Here is a 17,153-nt window from a genome sequence, read left to right on the forward strand (position 1 = left end):
ACTTATCCTCCATTAACTTGTGAGTGTCCGGTAGCGTGTCTCGGTGACCAAGTCACTCCCCTCGAGGTCCTGCCCTTGACACCTGCACGGCACATGAGTGACACCTCTCGGGGGCAGGTCCAATCTTGCCTCTTGGGGAGGTTCTGGAGACGCGGTGGGGCAGCCCCTGGTGAGGCCTGGACGGGTCTAGGCCCCTGCCCCAGGTGTGTGGTCAAAAACAGTAGGGTGTGTGGGTGCAGGAGTGGCTCTGCCTGTGTCCGATGCTCTCCACAAGGCCCCGGCAGCTTCCCGGCCGCACCTGTGCCCACCTCAGCCTGAGGGTGTGGGCCCACCTGAGCCACACTAGAGCTCCTGACCTGGCAAGACCCGTGGGGTCCTGAGCCTTCCACGAGCTCTAGAAAGGCTCGATCGGTCTCTGGGAGGGCCTGACTCCCCTGCTGCTCAGCCACCACACAGCGCCCAGTCATGTCCTGTCCTCCTGGGATTTCTTCCCCAGCTAGCAAGGGCGGTCCATTGTGACCTCACTTGTGTGTAGGGCTGTCTTAGTCTGCAAGCTGCAGTCCTTCTGCCCCAAGACCTCTGCTGCTTTGCTGATCTCAAGACACTGACAGTATTGCTTGCTGTCTGCTCAGGGCCTGGTCGTCTCCATGGCAAAAGCCTTTGGCCATTCCTACCCGTGTCCATCCGTTGCCTCAGCCTTTCTCTTCAGCCATGGCAAGTGTCCTAGAAGAGGTTCTTCAGCCTTAGTCAGCCCACTTTAGCTTGCTCCTTTTCTTCCTCGTAGGCACAACAGGCATTGGGCTCTCCCATCCCAACAGCAGCATGTGCATGCATCCTTTTCAACTGGAATAAATTTTAAAGTGATTTTTTTAAATCACGTCACCCGTAATCCATTCATTCATCTGTTATGGCCAAATTTGGGACCCATATCATTTAACCATATTTCAGGCTAAAAGTAAGAAATAAATTTGAAAGCCTTAAGTAACGAGAAGCTGGTTTGTCTGTTCAATTCTGACATCTGACTTCAGGAAGCATGAAAAAACTTCCAGCATTCACTGTGTTGTTCTCCTTCCTCAGACCTGGCTCCACTTCTGGGTTCTTAGGCATACCTTCTCTTATCTATTCCAGGCTTCCCTCGGGCCCTAGCAGCTCTCAGATGATTTCCCAAGATGAGAAGGCTCTCATTTCCATCATTTCAAATAACATTCTTCACGTTTGTTCTGATTGGGTTTGTGTAAAGGATTTGTTCAAAACCAACCTGTATAACCATGGAAATGACTATCCTCATTGGGTTTAATCCAAACAAAATCCCCTCCCAAATGTACACAATGGAGGTCTTGGGTTGAAGGTGGAGGTGTTCTCCCAAAATAAGCTGTGATGTTCCTACAACTGTGCCTGACAAAAAGTGTCTGTTACATGGTTCCAACTGTCCCTGGCCATAAACGTACACATCCCACCCTCTTCCTCAGACATTACGTTGCCTAAATCCTCTCCCAATACAGTCCCAGCTTCCATTCTTTGTTGCATTTCTAATTCAAACATTTAGGTGTGAAACACATGTCACATACACACATCCTTGACATCCACACCTGAGTCGGTCTGAGATCACCTAAGCTGAAATAGCCCTGATAGCCACACTCTTCTTGATTATCACTAGTCAATGCTTCTGTGAAATTCATATCTCCTGCTGACGCAGGTACAAGTGACCAAAAGAAAAATGAGGAAAGAAACACAGTTCAGAAACCCATCTGTGCACTCATTCCACAGTTATAAATACTTCAAGGACCAAACTACTACTGCAAACAAAACAGGGCGTTGGAGCAAAACATTAAAATAAAGACTCATCATCAGTACTAACTCCCATTCTGTCCATCATAACGTGCATTACTGAAAAGAAAATTGTCTTCAATGAATTGTAAGGTTTTATGCTCTAAATATTTCCTAGATTTCTTATAACACTTCTAGATCACTTATCAGAAATTGCATCCTTTTATGGAAATGACAGGTCATGGATTCTATCTGGAAGTCCACCTCAAGCCCCTTGCACCCAGAGGTGAGGGCTTCCAGAGGGTGACTGGGTGATGGGGGTGCTACGCCAGGCTTGGTGTGAGGATGTGGGCCTGGTTGGAAGAGGTGGGTCAGCGCGGGTGTGACCTGGGAGGGTGTATCTTGCTCCCTGGCCCACACTTTACCATGTGCCTCCTGGCCTCCACCAGGCAAGCAGCATTTCTATCAATGTGCACCTCTGACATGCCATCCTGCCATCCTGGAACTAGCTAACTATGAACTGAAATGTGAGCTGAAACAAACCTCTCTTCCCTTAATGTGTAGTGCTGAATATTGTGTTCAGGGACAAGAAAGTGGGTGATACAGATGTTGGTACAAGAAGTCTGCCAGTCACTGCAGCGACTCTACCTCACCAGGTGGTTCCGAGGCTTGTGGAAGTGGTCCACAGCAGTTTGGAAAGGTTTGGAGATGCCACCTGGAGAAGCAGCCCCAGAATGCTCTAATCTGAGCTTGATGGAAGATTCTGGTCTGAGCTCAGAAGACCAAAATGCAGAGAGATTGCAGATGAGAAAGGCCAGACTTAGGAGGTTTCAGTTGAGATGAAGGATGCCAGTGGCAGTTGGATCCAGGCCATGTGTGTTGTGCTCCAGCAGAAAATAGGACTGTATTGTGTTCGTGTCCTGAGATTTGTGTGAGACTGATACGAAGGGTGGAAGAATCATTCATCTGATGGAGAAAATATCAAGGTAGCCTAAATATCAGGCCATAGCATGGATGCTGCTTGCTACTTTGAGCCAGGTTTGTGCTGAAAATGAGGAGCAAAAGCCCATTGAAAAACTTTTCAGCCCCCCACCCCCACCCCAAAGAAAGGCCTGTAAAGATGGAGCAATGGACAGCCTGGTGGATCAAAGATTAGCACAAAAAGAATCCAAGTACTTCACAATAGGACAATGGAAAAGATGCCCAGAAGACATATAAGGAACCCACAAGGCCCAACCTTTCCAAGGCTCACAGTTGCAAAAGGGAAAGACTTTGTTTTAAGAGGAGAGCCCCAGGGCACCCTGTTTGAGAAGGGTTCCCTGGGATTCATTCAGTTCACAGTGCTCCGCCATCCAGGCCCATGGATGCTTCTGCAGCCATGATGCACAAAGGCCTGAGGACTGCTTGGAGCCAGTGGTAGAACTTTGTGTCATCTACAGGGTGCTGTTTCCACAGATATGCAGAATGCAAGAGTTGAGTCAGGAAGGCTTCCACCCAAATTTCCAAAGAAGGCCTGGCAGGCCAGGCTGGGTGTCCCTGAGAGGGCAGTGCATGCAGCTGTGAGAGTTAAGCCAAAGGTGCACTGGAGAACCCAGGATGAGGGTGCAGTCAGGAACATGGAACACCTGCAGAAAGCCACGCACCCAAACATGTAACCCTCATCTCATCAGGAAGGAAACATCAGGAAAACTTAAATTGAGGGACATTCTATAAGATATCAGCTCAGTCATCCTCCAAACTGTCAGCTCATACCAAACGAAAAAAGGGAAAATTGTGAAAACATTAGTCAAGGGGCATCTGAGGGATGCAACAATGAAATGCAATGTGGCAGCCCGGATGGGACTGCAGATTGTTGTGGAGAGCAAGTGGTGAATGTGGATCTTCGGTAGTAATTATACATCAATATTTGCTCACTCCTTGTACAGGATGTACTAGACTAATGGATGACATTAATAACAGGAAATGGAAGAACTGGGTGGCCATCTTAATTATATATAAATCTAAAACTCGTAATATATATAAGCTGTACTATGAGTTGTTTTTGTTTTGGCATTTTTGTTTTTTCTTACTTTTGGTACCGAGGATTGAACTCAGGACCTTGTGCTGGTGAGGCAGGCATGGTGCCACTCAGCTACATCCCTGGCCCTTCAAGCTCTCTTATGTACATGTGGCCAACTGTATGATCACCTCCTGTTTGGGGGTTCCAGCACGAGGGCTGGAGACAGGGCCAGGGTGATGGAGCACTGGAACCAAGTGGCCAAGCTAAGTAGTAAGAAGGTGCTTTCAATTTTCTCTGGATGTCTACAACTGCCTCTTTTCCTCCATCAGCTCTCGGGACTCTAGGCTTTTTTCTAAGATGTTGCATGATCCCTAGTGATACCTTGTCATGGGGACCATGGTTACCGGGCCACTGTATGGCCGCTCCCAGCTAATGGGATGCTTCTGAAATGGCGCAGAACTGCTCACAGGAAAAGAGAACTGCGTTCCATCCACTTCACCACATGTGCTGCCAGGGTGGAGGATTCTGGCCTGGGAACACACTGCTCCCAAAAAGAGTCACTTTCAAGGACACCGTACAGTCACTCCCAGCTAATGGGATGCTACCGAAATTGCTCAGAATCCCTCACAGCCAAAAAGAGAATGGGTTCCACCCCCCTTACTGCATCTCTCACCAATGGGGAATATTTTGGTATGTCACAATGCCACTCTCGATGTGGAGGCTGCTTGCTGGCAACTGTACAGCCACTCCAAGCTAGCAGGGTGCTTTGAAATGGCTCAGGATCTCTCACAGGAAAAAAGAGATCACATTTGATCTGTGATACCACATCTCCTGCCACAGGGGATGTTCCTGGCCTGGCACTACACTGCTCCTGTAAAGGAAGTGCCTTTCGGTTTGACATAAGCCTGGTCTCAGCTAACAGGATGCTTCCAAATTCATTCAGAACCTCTCAAAGTAAAAAAGAGATTGCATTTTATGTATCTTCCCATATCTCCTGGCCAGAGCAAAAATTGTGGGATGGTACCTTGCTGCTACCTTAGTGGAGGCTGTTTCTGGGCCACATTATGGACACTCCCATTTAATGGGATGCTTCTGAAATGGATCAGAGCCAATCACAGGAAAAAAGAGAATGTGTTCCACCCACCTTTCCACATCTCCTGCCATGGGGGAACATTTTTGGGATGGCACAATGAGACTCTCTAAGTAGGGGCATCTTCCTGGCCAACATGCTACCACTCCCAGCTAATGGGTTGCTTCTGAAATGTCTCAGAGCTTCTCACAGCAAAAAAGAGAATGTGTTCCATCCACCTTTCCACATCTCCTGCCACGGGGGTATATTTTGAGATGGCAAAATTGCGCTACTGCCGTGGAGGCATCTTCCTGGCCAACATCTGCCACTCCCATCTAATATGTTGCTTCCAAAATGGCTCAGAACCACTCACAGGAAAAATCAGAATGTGTTCCATCTATGTTACCAAATGTCTTGCAACAGGGGAGGATTCTGACATGGCACCATGCTGTTCCCAGAGTGGAGGCAGACTCCGGGCCACCCTACTGATGATCACAGTTTAAGGGATGCTCCTGTAAAGGCTCAGAAACACTCACAGGAAAAAAGGGAAATCTTTTGACCTGCTATACCACACCTCCTGGTACGGCAGAGTATTCTGGTCTGGCAATACCATGCTCCAGTAGTCAAGGCAGCTTGCTGTCCATAGTATGTCCAATGCCAGCTAAAGGGATGCTTCCAGAATGGCTCAGAACAGCTCATGATAAAAAGCAGAATGCATTTCATCTACTTTACAACATCTCCTGCCACCGTGGAGGATTATGGCATGGCCCCACTGCACTACCAAAGTGGAGGTGGCTTCCTGGCCACCATATGGTCACTCCCAGAAATGGGATGCTTCCAAAATGGCTCAGAACTGCTCACAGGAAGGAAAAAGAATGTGTTCCATCCACCTTATCACATCTCCTGCCACGGGAGAGGATTCCAGCATGGCACCGTGCCACTCCCAAAGTGGAGAGAGCTCAACACCCCTGTGTCACAAATAGATCAACTAGACAAAAAATAAGCAATGAAATACTAGAACTCAATGGAACTCTTGAACAAATGAACTTAACAGATGCTTACAGAGTCTTCTACCCCACAAAATTAGAATAAACATTCTTCTCAGCTGCACATGGTTCATTCACAAAAATAGACCACATACTCACACATAGAACATGTTTAAGTAAGTGCAAAGGAGTTGAAATTATCCCCTGTATATTATCAGACCATAGTGCAGTGAAATTGGAGATCCCTAGCAAAAGAAACTCAAAAAATTCATATCCACATGGAAATTGAACAACACACTTCTGAATAACCAGTGGGTCACAGAGGAAATTAAAGAAGAAATCAGACAGTTCCTTCAATTAAATGACAATGACAATAGAACATATTGGAATCTATGGGACACAATGAAAGCAGCGTCATGAGGGACATCCATAGCAGTGAATACACATATTAGGAAAACAGAACAAGCCCAATATAACAACCTGATGCTGAACCTCCAGCTTCTAGAAAAAGAAGAACAGGACAACCCCAGAGCTCATAAAAGGGAGGACATTTTAAAGAGCAGAGGAGAAATCAATGCAAAGGAGACTAAGAGAATGATACAAAAAATCATTGCAGCCAAGAGTTGGTTCTTCAAAACTATCAACAAAATTGACAAACCCTTAGCCAACCTTGTAAGAAAAAGGAAAGAAAAGGCCCAAATCCATGCAATTAGGAATGAAAAGGGTGAAATTACAACAGACCCAGCAGAAATCCAGAGGATCATCAATACCTACTTCCAGAACCTATATGCCAATAAGATGGACAACACAGAAGAAATGGACAGATTCCTAGACACATATGAATTACCCAAGTTGAACGAAGACCTAAAAATTCTGAACAACCCAATATCAACCAATGAAATTGAAAATGTAATTAAAAACTTATCAACTAAGAAAAGCTTGGGCCCTGATGGCTTCACTGCTGAATTTTACAAGACATATAGAGAGGAACTACTGCCACTACTGTTTACACTCTTCAATGAAATTGAAAGGGAAGCAATACTCCCCAATTCATCCTTAGAAGCAAGCATCACCTTGATCCCCAAAGCAGAGAAAGACCCAACTGAAAAGGAGAACTATAGGCCAATCTCACTAATGAACATAGATGCAAAAATCCTTAAAAAGATACTGGCAAACAATGCAGAAGATCACCAAGAAGATCGTACACCCTGATCAAGTGGGATTCATCCCAGGGATGCAGGGATGGTTCAATACATGCAAATCAATCCATGTAATACACTATATCAATAGAGCCAAGGACAAAAACCATACGATTATCTCCATAGACGCAGAAAAAGCATTTGACAAAATCCAACATGCATTTATGATAAAAACCCTACAAAAAATTGAAATAGATAGTCTCTACCTCAAACTGAAAGAAACCATCTATGAAAAACCAACAGCCAATATCATACTAAATGGTCAAAAACTGAAATCCTTCACACTAAAATCAGGAACAAGACAAGGATGTCCACTATCACCACTCTTGTTCAATATAGTTTTGGAAACATTAGCTACGGCAATTAGACAAGAGAAAGAAATAAAAGGAATAAAGATAGGAAGTGAAGAAGTCAAATTGTCATTGTTTGCAGTTGACATGATACTCTATAGAGAAGACCCCAAGAACTCCACCAAAAGTCTTCTAGACTTAATAACCAAATTCAGTCAAGTAGCTGGTTACAAGGTCAATGCAAAAAAATCAATAGCTTTCCTCTACACCAATGACAGACTCACTGAGAGAGAAATAGGGCAAATAATTCCTTTCACAATACCATCCAAAAAACTGAAATACCTAGGAATCAACCTAACGAAAGAAATCAAAGACCTCTTGTGTGAAAACTATGGCACTCTGAAAAAAGAGACTGAAGATGCTATCAGAAAATAGACAGACATCCCCTGCTTCTGGGTAGGAAGGGTTAATATAGTGAAAATGGCCATACTTCCAAAACTGCTAGATAGATTTAATGCAATTCCAATTGAGATCACACCAGCATACTTCAAGGACCTTGAGAAAACAATCCAAAACTTCATTTGGAACAAGAAGAGACCCAGAATAGCAAAAGCAATCCTAGGTAACAGAGACATGGCAGGGGGTATCACAATCCCCAACCTGCAACTACACTACAAAGCTACTGTGATGAAAACAGCATGGTACAGGCAAAGAAACAGACCTGAGGACCAGTGGAACAGATTAGAAGATGCAGAAACAATGCCGTACACACTCAGTCATCTCATCTTTGATAAAGGAGCCAAACAGCCTCACTGGAGGAAAGATAGCCTCTTTAATAAACGGTGGTGGAAAAATTGGGCTTCAATTTGCCAAAGATTAAAACTAGACCTATATCTTTTGCCATGCACTAAACTTAAATCAAAATTTATTAAACATCTAAATATTAAAATAGAAACTCTGAACCAGTTGGAACAGAGGTTAGGTAGAACCCTTGAAGACATTGGTGTAGGAAAAGATTTTATGAACAAAACCTCAGTTGCCTGTGAACTAGCACAAACAATCAACAAGTGGGATCTCTTCTTATTAAAAAGCTTCTGTACAGCAAGAGAAACCACCAGCAGTGTGAAGAGACAACTCACAATGTGGGAAAAAATCTTCACCTGCTCTTCCTCAGACAAAGGTCTACTATCTCAAATCTATAAAGAACTTAAAAAGATCAGACCTCCCAAATTTAAAGACCCAATCCAAAAATGGGCATCTGAAATGAACAGACATTTCTCAGACAAAGAAGTAGAAATAGCAAATAAATACATGAAAAAATGTTCAACATCACTGGTCATTTGAGAGATGCAAATGAAAACAATGCTGAGATTCCACTTCACTCCAGAAAGAATGGCTGCTATCATGAAATCAACCTATAACAAATGCTGGCAGGGAGGTGGGGAAAGAGGAACCCTGCTCCACTGCTGGTGGGAGTGTAGACTGGTGCAACCACTGTGGAAATCAGTATGGAGATACCTCAAAGAACTAGGACGGAAAGTCCCATTTGACCCCACTATTCCACTGCTGGGGATCTTCCCCAAAGAGTTAAAAGAATCATACCACAGTGATAATATGTGCGCCCATGTTCATAGCAGCACAGTTTGTAATAGCTAAAACTTGGAAACAGCCCAAATGCCCATCAACTGGAGACTGGATCAAGAAAATGTGGTTTTTTAATAAAATGGAGTACTACTCAGCCATAAAAAATGAGAAATTAGATACATTTATAGCTAAGTGGATGCGCATTGAGGCAATAATCCTAAGTGAAATAAATAGGACACACATGAATAAATACCGAATAGTTTCTCTGGTGTGAGAAACTGAAAGTGTAAATAAGGACTAAACGTATAATAGGTAATGCGAAATACGAAGAAAAGGGGCAAAGGGGAAGGAAGTGGGAGGGATTGGGGAAAGGATAGAAGAGAATGGGATTAATATGAGAACACGGAAAAATAGGAACAAAATCTTTGTAAATAGGGAGGAATGGAGGGGTTGAAGGGAGGGCTGGGCAAGGGTGAAAAATAAGAACCAAGAGAGACTATGTAAAGTTGCAAATTTCCAATGATGAATGTCATTATACTGTATACCTAAAATGTACCAACGATTAGAAAGAATAATTGATAATGCAAAATAGGAAGAAAAGCTCCAAAGTGGTAAGGATAGTGGGAGGGGCAGGAGCATGGAAAGAAGGGAAAGGGAAAATGATGAGAAATGGAAAAAATGGAAATAAAGTCTTTGTAAATAGGGAAGGGTGGAGGGGGTGAAGGGAGGGCTAGGAATGGGGAAACATAAGAACCAAGATGGATTATGTAAAGGTACAATTCCCAATAAGAAAACTAATTGTGTTGTATACCTACAATGTACCAATAAAAGAATTTAATAAATAAATAAATAAATAAAAGAAGACCCAAAAAACTCAGCCAAAAGACTTCGAGAGTTAATTGACAGTTTCCGTAGAGTAGCTGGATACAAGGTCAACACTCAAAAAACAATAGCCTTCGTGTACACAAATAACAGACTCACTGAGAGAGAAATTAAGGAAACAATTCCTTTCACAATAGCACCCAAAATAATGAAATATCTAGGAGTCAATCTAACAAACGAAGCAAAAGACCTCTACACTGAAAATTACAGCACTCTGTTAAAAGAGATTGAAGAGGATACAAGAAAATGGAAAGATATCCCTTGCTCCTGGGTAGGAAGAACCAATATAGTGAAAATGGCCATACTTCCAAAACTGCTATATAGATTCAATGCAATGCCAATCGAAATTCCAACAATATACTTCACAGAACTAGAGAAAACAATCCAAAAATTCATTTGGAACCACAAGAGACCTAGAATAGCTAAAGCAATTCTAGGCAACAGAGACATGGCTGGGGGTATCACAATCCCCAACTTGAAACTCTACTACAAAGCCACTGTGATAAAATCAGCATGGTACTGGCAAAGGAACAGACCCGAGGATCAGTGGAATAGATTAGAAGATGCAGAAACAACTCCAGACATGCTCAGGCACCTCATCTTTGACAAAGGAGCCAATCACCATCATTGGAGGAAAGACAGTCTGTTCAATAAATGGTGTTGGAAAAACTGGATTTCAACCTGCCAAAGATTGAAACTAGACCCATACCTATCACCATGCACTAAACTAAGATTGAACTGGATTAAAGATATAAATATTAAGACAGAAACACTAAACTTGCTGGAAGATGAGTTAGGTAGAACTCTTGAAGACACTGGCATAGGAAAAGACTTCATGAACAAAACCTCAGTAGCACGGGAACTAGCAGAAAGAATCAACAACTGGGATCTCATCTTATTAAAAAGCTTCTGCACTGCAAAAGAAACCACCAAAAGAGCTAACAGACAACCTACAATATGGGGAAAAAAATTTTGCAGCTGTACCTCAGACAAAGGACTACTATCTAGAATTATATAAAGAATTGAAAAAAATCAGACCCCCCCCCAATTTGAAAGACCCAGTTCAAAAATGGGCATCTGAAATGAATGGACATTTCTCAAACGAGGAAGTAAAAGCAGCAAACAAATATATGAAAAACTGGTCAACATCACTCAACATTTGAGAGGTGCAGATGAAAACAACACTGAGATTCCACTTCACCCCAGAAAGAATGGCTGCTATCAAGAAATCAACCAATAACAAATGCTGGCAGGGGTGTGGGGAGAAAGGAACCCTTCTCCATTGTTGGTGGGAGTGCAGACTGGTGCAACTGCTGTGTAAGTCAGTATGGAGATACCTCAAAGAACTAGGACTAGAGGTCCCATTGGACCCAGCTATTCCCCTGCAGGGTATCTTCCCCAAAGAATTCAAAGAGTCATACCACAGTGATATATGTGCACCCATGTTTATTGTGGCACAGTTTGTAATAGCTAAAGCTTGGAAGCAGCCCAAGTGCCCATCAACTGGAACCTGGATGAAGAAAATGTGGTTTATTTATAAAATGGAGTACTACTCAGCCATAAAGAATGAAAAACTAGAGTTATTGATAGCTAAATGGATGCATATCAAGGCCATACTCTTAAGTGAAATAAATAGGACACACATGTGTGAATACCAAATAGTTTCACTAGTGTGAGAAACTGAGAGTGTAAACAAGGGTTAAAATGATTAAAATGAATAAGTGATAATTTGAAATAGGAAAAAAGGCCCAAAGACGAAGGAGTGAAAGGAGGGGAAGGGGAAAGGAAAAGAGGGAAAGGAAAACCTATGAGAAAAGAAAAAAAAAATGGAAATGAAATCTATGTAAATATGGAAGGGTGGAGGATGTGAAGGGTGCACAGGTAATGGGGAAAAAATAAGAACCAAGATACATCATGTACAGGTACAAACACCCAATGATAAATGTAAATGAATTGTATACCTAAAATGTACCAATAAAAGAACTTAAAAAAAAATCTACTTACTTCCTTAAAGACATGGGTCTTTCTAGAACTCCAAGGATAAAGCCTACTGAGAGAATTCTTTCTCCCTTAAATGAAAATATGAAGAAGTTCTGAGGGTCAATAACTATAGTGATGAATATTTGGATACTATCAATAATTTCTACCTTCCTCTCTCTGACTGTGAGCATGAAAAGCACATTTGGCCATGAAGAATGGTCCAGCCATTCTACATGACAATGGGATGCAGCCTCATAGCCATTGAGAAGTCTCTATTGGTTTACCTCCACTGACATACATGTCAAACAGCAGGGAAAAGAAAAGTCCCTTCTCCAAAGTTCATCAGAAAAAACTAAGATATTCCATGGCTGAAGATCTCACAAGATCTGATCATGACTCTGGCCCTCAGCAGCATTCATGGTGAAAAAACATCACATGGCCAGGTTACGTAGAGGCTCATTTTTTACCTTTCTAAGGAATATCATGCCCTGTAGCCAGGCTACATGCACAGAGGTCTCATCTATCATCAGCAATCTCACCACAACAAACATTTTTTCATCACTGCAGATATCTGAAAGGAAGGCAAACCGCACCATGCTAAAACCTTATCCTTTGCTCTGCAAGAACACTGCACTGTGCTCTGGCATCACCACTGGCACAAAGGCTTTCTCTTCACTCTGATACCAAAAGCAATTAGAGTGCAAAACTCTCATCCTGAGACTCATTATCATCAACTACTGACCTGCAAAGAATTCTGTGCTTTCTCCTGGGCAGGGTGGTCCATCACAACACCACTGGACCAAACAATAAGCACTCCAAGGATGTAGAGAAGATCAACATTCATTTTACTTCACTATACATGAAGGAAAAATTCAGGGTCAGTGGATTGGCTCAGTTCTTCCTTCATTGCTCTCCTGGGCTTCAGAACCTAAAGCAAAGTCACAGCAACACCACTACCCCACGACTCCACATCAGGGACCCCAATATCACTTAGTGAAGGCCATGGATATTCCCTGCCTATGCTGCAGTGAAGGTCCATGGCTGTCCTTATACAGATCCTGGTGATGTTCAGGGCTCACCATGAGCTGGGACTCCCTCACTGGAAAAGAAGCACAAGAGATTCTACCCTTTGTGGTCTCCTCTGTGTCTACCTGTACAACTCCCATGTCATCCTATCATTCAGGTTCCATCACCACCACCACGCTCCTCCCTCCTTCTTGTCAACAAACTAGCCATGCCATGGTAATGGATGCCTTTGAGGAGATACCTCCCAATTCACTCCAATCCCCATCTCAGGGACCCACTCTGTCACAGTGACCTCATGCCCTGCTTACTCCCCTAGTGGGACAAGTATGAAATACACATCATCTCTCCTGGAAGGGAACCAATAGCATCTGATGCTTCCTCGTGACAGCAAGAAGGCACAGAGCACCACACTTGTCGATGAAGAGGGCAGAATCAGAGGTTCACCATCGATAGCCAATCTGTCACAGAAAAACAGGCTACGATGCTGAGTGTGGCACAAACTCTGAACCACTCAGTAGTCAAGACCTTAGAGGGTGCATGTCTAGGAAACATGTGAATACCTCATGCACACCCTCTTCACATCCATCTGAATACAGACCATCACTTGGTGCCCAATGAGATACCGGCACGCTGATTCTCACCTGACACCTGCATGCAGTTCCAGCCATAGTCTGCTCATCTTCCCTTGAAGGAACCTGCAGAAAACATGGAGAAGACAAAGTCAGTGTTGAGTCAATGAGCATTTCAATTCCCACCAAAACCACTGACTCACACTGGAAATGTACCTGGCTGCTGGGATAACTGCATGAAAACAATCCTGTCCCCACAGTCAAACCTCTCCTAAGTGGACCCCTGCAGACTCTCCTGTGCTACAGCTCCCCAGGCTGGGACACAGCAAGCACCCAAACCTAGACACCATGTCTTCTTCAGTGCTCACTCCTTTACCATCCATTTCACATAAGCTGTGCCAAGTGTCCCCTCCCAGAGAGTGGCATTGTTGTGGATTCCATCCTTCCTTACTTGAGCAACTTCAAATCAAGCAGTGGGCTACAAATGCCCAGCCACACCTTTGTCACTTACACATGTGGAAGTGGCAGGACCTCATTGGTGGCCTGGGCACAAGCCCACACTTACCTGGATGTCTGTATGCATCCACCTGATTATACTGTGCTGCTCACTGTGACAAGACTGTCCCTGTGAAAATGACATCAGAGAATACTGATTTAGTCCATGTGAGTATTGTGGAGGTCACTGTGTTAGACTGTGGCCCCTTTGCTTTAACACCTCAATCTCAGGGGTGTTTTCTAGAAAAAATATGGTAAGAGAATTCTTTCTCACTTGAAGGGAAACCTGCAGAAGTTCTAGGGCTCAATATTCATAGTGGATGTTAGCAAGAATCCTGGCCTCCCCATTCACCTAGCCAACATGAAAACTACATTACGGGTCAGTTCCCCTACATGAAAATGGGACACTTACCAGCAGCCACTGGGAAGATTTCACCTTCACTGGCACACAGGGGAATCAGTGGGGAAAAGCAAAGTGTGCCCAAGTGTCCTCCCACAATGTACATCAGTAAAGAAGAAGGTGTTGCATGGCTGAGGGTAGCAGCATCTCCCAAGACCTTTTGGCAGGATACCTGGTGATGAAACATGTTAATACCAGGTTAGCCAGAGGCTCCTTCTGGATACAGACATCTGGCCTAGTGATCAGCTTGTACCCATGGTGGTATTTCCCTGGACCCGTCACTAGAAAACACACCTGAAAGAACCTATCCTGTACTTTATCCTATGCCCTTCTTTTTCTCCATCTGCACAATATGCACATCATGGGATTACTCAGGGGTCCATCACCACTAAAAGACCCTTGTTTATGCACACTGAAAGCCAGAGAAGAGAAAATGGACACTCCTGAGCAGACACCGGACAAACTGTTACAATCTGTATCTCAGGGAACTACTCTAGGATAATTATCCGAATCCTTGCTTTTGCTCCACAATGCCTAGTTTGTTGTTCTTCTTCTTTATTTTTGAAGCAAAAAATCTATTAGTACATTTCAGGTAAACATAATGAGAGCATTCATCACAGGGAATTTGTACCTGTTCATGATGTATCTTTCTTCTTCTTTTTTTCCCATTCTCCTCCCCTCCCTCTACCTCTCTCCTTCTCCTTTATTTACAAAAGCTTTGTTTCCATTTTTTTCTTCTATTTTATTTTCTTTCTCTCTTCTTTCCTCTCCCCCTCCACCCTCTTTTGTTCCCCTTTACAATGGCCAGTTTAAAGGCACACTTTCAGCCTGGATTCAGTAGCACCTGATTCTACACCCTGATAGGAATGAGGCCCTTAACCTCACACTTGCCAAATAAAGGAGACTACCTCAGAGTTTCACTATCAACAATGAAAATCACATCTGAAAATAAGGTCTCTGATGTGTGAATGTGGGGTCAGCTCAGAACTCGACAGTCACAGTGACCTTCCCAGCATAAGAATCCAGTACATGACAACATCTCATTGGGCTATTACCCTTATGCTAGCCACCTGGATATTGAAGATTGGATGGGTGCCAATGGGCTGTAATTTATACTTTTGTTTTTCCTTGGTTTGTTCAAGGTTTTTTCAACACACTCATTCAATTGATCACTTCCATTAACTTGAAAGCACCTACAGAAAACTGTCATTTAGCTCTCATCTTGCTCTTCCATGTCACTGACCCTTTCTGCCCCTCACCCAGAAACAGAAAGGCATCCTTCAGCTATGTGTTAATAGAGTCCTTAATTCTATGTAAATTGTATTCTCTGGCATGTCCAAATGTGTAATAGAGCCATCTGTAAATTTTTCAACGTTTACTGTTGTGTTGTAACACCACCATGTCTACATCCAACCATGATGCGATGGATCCCTGAAATTGTACAGGTTCAATATTCATTTCTGTCTCATACAAAATGCAGTATTGCATTCACTAGATATTTTCATCATGTCTCTCATTTCATCCATTAGTACTTGTAACAAAACCTCAGTAACAAGTGTCAAGGACATCCTCATCACTCATCCCTGTATATGAAGATCTGATTTCCTGTGATGTGGTGAATGCTCACATTAGCACTTATAGAGAGATCAGTAGTGTTCTACTTTACAAACTTATTTTGCCTGCTGTGATGTATTCACCTATCTATGGACTCTTGTCATAGACTTCTGATTTGGTATATGTCTCATTTGCACTTATACAACTCCAAATTCCCTATGTCACTTCATCATTTCAGCATCCACTTACGTTATCTAGATACTTGAAGGCATCCATGGATAAAGCCTTGTAAGAGAGTGTTGTCTGTCTTCAGTGATACATGCAAACCTTCCAAGGACAATATTTCAGAGATGGACTCAGTGAAAATTACATAAATCTCTTCTCCACCAGTAGCAATACAAGCATATTACATCTATTACATTCCAGAAAAGATGCAATGACATTTGATGTATCCTTGTAATATTAAGGTGATAATATGTTTTGAAAACATGTATCACCAGAAGTGGGGGAATCTAATAAAACCTAACACAGTCATAAAATGAATTGCTGAAAATGAGATGTCACTAGTGAGTGACTATATCATCCCAGACCAATACACTAGCCAAGACCTTAACATCTGAGCACCTAGTTAGGAACTTGCCAGGATTATAGAAGATCAAACAGCCTTCACTGGACTATGACCATTTTATCATTTACCTTGTTACTAGGGTGACTGCAACAACCATCTTTTCTGGATCACTGTGTTCTCTTGAAGGGTATCTGAAAAAAATACAAAGCCGGTTTAGCATAGATGGTGCTGTGTCAGAACATGAGCCCACTCCCTTTTTAATGTCCATTGCTAAAGGACAGCTAAACTCCTCAGGATACTTGGGTTCACCAAACAAAAACAGTATTGTCAGAGAGCCCATATTTTGTCACCTCCACACCCTGGAAATTAACCTATGCTTACTGCAGTCATAGAGTTCCACAATAATTTCTATTAACCAGTTCATAATCACTCCCTCAGCAGTCCTTGCTAAAACATCAATTTTCCCTATGGCATATAAAGGATAAATTCATATTTACTAGAACTGTGAAGGACAAAATTATTTCTTATAGGAGCAGTGACCACTAAATCTAGTAATAGTCAGGACACCCTCATCCCTTTCCTCTATAGATGAAGATCTGGTTTAGGGTACCTCAGCACTTACCTCATAACCCTCTATGGACTTTACTCACTCCCGTGGGTAGGAAAATCACAGTGTCTTCAGAGGAACTTGAAAATCAAATCATGAAAAATGATTTTGGAAGCTATGTTATTCAAGGAAGACATTGACACATTCCCTTGGTCATGGAGTTCAACATGACAAATCA

At 42.9% G+C, this 17,153-nt stretch overlaps 1 long non-coding RNA gene across 4 annotated transcripts in view; it reads right to left on the reverse strand.

Annotated features, from left to right (window-relative positions):
* LOC147828988 (uncharacterized) overlaps window positions 1-17,153 on the reverse strand; it is a 69,480-nt gene that overhangs the window by 27,631 nt on the left and 24,696 nt on the right. The window contains exons 4-9 of one of the 4 annotated variants that reach the window (XR_015449767.1): window positions 16,991-17,055; window positions 16,497-16,559; window positions 14,259-14,418; window positions 13,917-13,976; window positions 13,424-13,477; window positions 12,618-13,240 (exon numbers count right to left, since the gene is read on the reverse strand). The exons of 1 other annotated variant lie outside the window; for it this stretch is intronic. This is a non-coding gene — a long non-coding RNA (uncharacterized LOC147828988). Of the gene's footprint in view, window positions 1-12,617; window positions 13,241-13,423; window positions 13,478-13,916; window positions 13,977-14,258; window positions 14,419-16,496; window positions 17,056-17,153 lie in introns of those variants that run through there. 2 more of the 4 variants (XR_015449765.1, XR_015449768.1) reach the window with 2 other exon arrangements.

Source organism: Heterocephalus glaber, unplaced genomic scaffold, assembly GCF_053883595.1.
Source record: "Heterocephalus glaber isolate CG9 unplaced genomic scaffold, H.glaber_assembly_v1.0 deba00000809, whole genome shotgun sequence".
Lineage (NCBI taxonomy): Eukaryota > Metazoa > Chordata > Mammalia > Rodentia > Bathyergidae > Heterocephalus > Heterocephalus glaber.